The following is a 2,673-nucleotide window of genomic DNA, read 5'->3' as shown; positions in this document are numbered from 1 at the left end:
ACCTCCAGCTCCAACTGCATCAAGGACCGGCAAGTATCTCGACTCAGATCTGCATGGAGAAGCATGCCACCGCCTCCTGGCCCATCATCCTTGACGGAGGAGCCACCACTGCCGCCTTGATCGAAGCTGCCGCTCCAAGGCTCTTGCACCATAGATCACGCCCCACCGGAGTCCACGGTCCCCATGTTATCACCGGAGCAACGCCACGCCTCCAGGAGGAGCAGCAGCCGGAGGATGACCGTGTGTTTCCATGTATATATAGCCCTTGAAGGCAGCCATGCCACGACCGCGTGACGTGAGATCCCTGCCGTCGTCTTCACCGGTGGCGCATGGGCTTTCCTGGCGGCCAGCTCTAGGGACGACGAGGGGAAAGGAAGGGGTGGAGGAGGCGGCCAGCTCTAGGGACAACTAGGGATAGTGCCCCCGGTCGAGCGGTGCGTATGTTGGACGGATGCGAACTTGAGCATATGACCAATGGAAATAGAAAGTTCAAATAAGATATCTCATTATCGAGCATGCAATTCTCATTTGTTTCTAATACAAATCAGAAATACACAGCAACCTCAAATCCGTTCACTATAGGTACAAATGACATGTTCTAAGGCTGCACAAATGACTCGCTCACGTAACGTGTACCGTGTAGTACACAATATATAGAGTAGGAATACACATTTGTGTTGGCCATGGTAATAACTATGGGCTTCCTTTAGGTGTTGAATATGGGCACCATCGGAGAGGTAAGCGCTCAGTGCAAGACTGTTGAGAAATCAATTTCAAAGATCATAGCATCTAGCACTTCATGTGCGTTTGGTGAACCATTTCTTATAGAACTACCGCTCCTCCATCAACAAGAAGGCCATACAGGAATACGTAATCCTTGCCACGGCTCCCAGGCACCAGGGCCTAGACGACAGAGGCTCACGGCCATGGATAGTTTAGTGCTCACCTTTGTAGAGTTGGCCATGTCTAATGCAAATTCATGTTTTAAACCAAAGGGTGCCATAGCATCTGAAGACGATCGAGGCCGATTCCAGTGATGGCCCGGTTATTTCCTAGCAGCTGCAGCTAGCATCTGAAGAAAATTTTAGCGTCACTCAGTTTCTAAGATGCAATCATACAACATAGAGCTATAGCCGAGGCCTGCAGACAGTCGAGGCCTGCCGCGAGGGTCACGGATATGCGAGCCTGAAGGTCTGCAAGAGGAGCATGGCGAGAGGTAGATGGACTTAGCGAACTAACGCAGCGACAGCTGCGGCAAGAGCGGCCGAGGGCAGTTGAACGACCAGTTGGGCGTGCAATATGGGGGATGGCCCGTCGGGGTTGAGGTGGAGCTTGGCTGCCTGGGAGGTGAGATTGCCCTGCGGCGGTTTTTCCTCTCGACAGCAATGACAGATAGTAGTATAAACGAAGAATTTTTATGTGAAAATCGGGGTTTAAACTACCCTCAAGGGTGAGATTAGGAGGTTGTTTGGATCATTGCCCTGGGACACCATGCCAAAATATTTGTCGTTGACACAGCCTAGGTGCTCATTTGGATGTGTTAAGATATCTTAGAATCTTCTAGATGGTTTGTACGGTTGGTAGAGATAGGATGAATACCGAATCTGTTGAGATCATTTCGTACGTTTCAAGTATGTAACGACCCTTTCTTGTACGCCACGGATGGGGCTTTTCCATCCCTATATTAACACGTAACCGCGGCCTGCTACGGCAGGTAGAAACGCTTCCCAATTCACATGGTAATCAGAGCCAATCTTCTTTACCACATCTGGCTTTCCAATCTACCATCAATGGCGTCTTCATCCTCTGCGGCGCCTTCCCTCTTTTCCAACCAAGTTTCCAAAAAACTCACCAGAGAGAACTTCCTCCTATGGAAGGCACGGGTCCTTCCTCAAATTCGTGGCCCTGGCCTTTATGGCTACCTTGATGGCAGCAAGCCTGCTCCCGAGCCTACCATCTCCTCCACCGACAAAGATGGAAAAACGGTGATTGTGTCGAATCCTCTCCACACCGCATGGGTAGGGATCGATCAGCAGATCCTTTCCTATCTTCTCAATTCCCTCTCAAAGGAGGTTCTCATCCATGTCCTTCATCTCGAGACCTCTGAAGCCGTGTGGAGCGCCCTCACCACCATGTTCGCATCACACTCCCGGTCTCGCATCAACAACCTCCGCATATCCCTCTCCAACGCCCAGAAGGGCAATCAATCTGTCCCGGCGTATTTCTCTCGCATGAAGGGCCTAGCTGATGAACTTGCAGCCGCCGGGGAACCCATCGGCGAGGATGAGCTCGTCTCCTTTATCCTAGCCGGTCTTGACATGGAGTACAACCCTCTTGTTTCTGCTATAGATGCCCGTGCTGAACCAGTTTCTCTTGATGCCCTCTATGGTCAGATGGCCAATTTCGATCAGCGGGTTGAGCTCCTACAGAACGCCGGGGGTGGCTTCAAATCCTCGGCCAATTCTGCATCTCGTGGACGCGGTGGCTATCGCGGGTGGGGTGCTCCTCGTGGTCGCGACGGAGGGCGAGGCGGCAACAGCCGCGGTGGTGGTAACAGCGGCGGCAATGGTGGTGGTGCTCATCCCTCCTACAACAACAATAGGGGTGGGCGTGGTGGCAACAATGGTGCCTCCCGTGCTCCCGTGTGCCAGATCTGTGGCAAACCGGGGCACA

General features: G+C 52.4%; 1 pseudogene; it reads left to right on the top strand.

The window, feature by feature from the left end:
- The first annotated feature begins 2,270 nt into the window (after positions 1-2,270).
- Positions 2,271-2,409, top strand: LOC119342407 (annotated as a pseudogene).
- Positions 2,410-2,673: the final 264 nt, after the last annotated feature.

This window comes from Triticum dicoccoides, chromosome 7B (genome assembly GCF_002162155.2).
Source record: "Triticum dicoccoides isolate Atlit2015 ecotype Zavitan chromosome 7B, WEW_v2.0, whole genome shotgun sequence".
Taxonomy (NCBI): Eukaryota; Viridiplantae; Streptophyta; class Magnoliopsida; order Poales; family Poaceae; genus Triticum; species Triticum dicoccoides.
The sequence above is the reverse complement of the archived record's forward strand: the minus strand, read 5'-3'. Positions and strand labels throughout refer to the sequence as shown.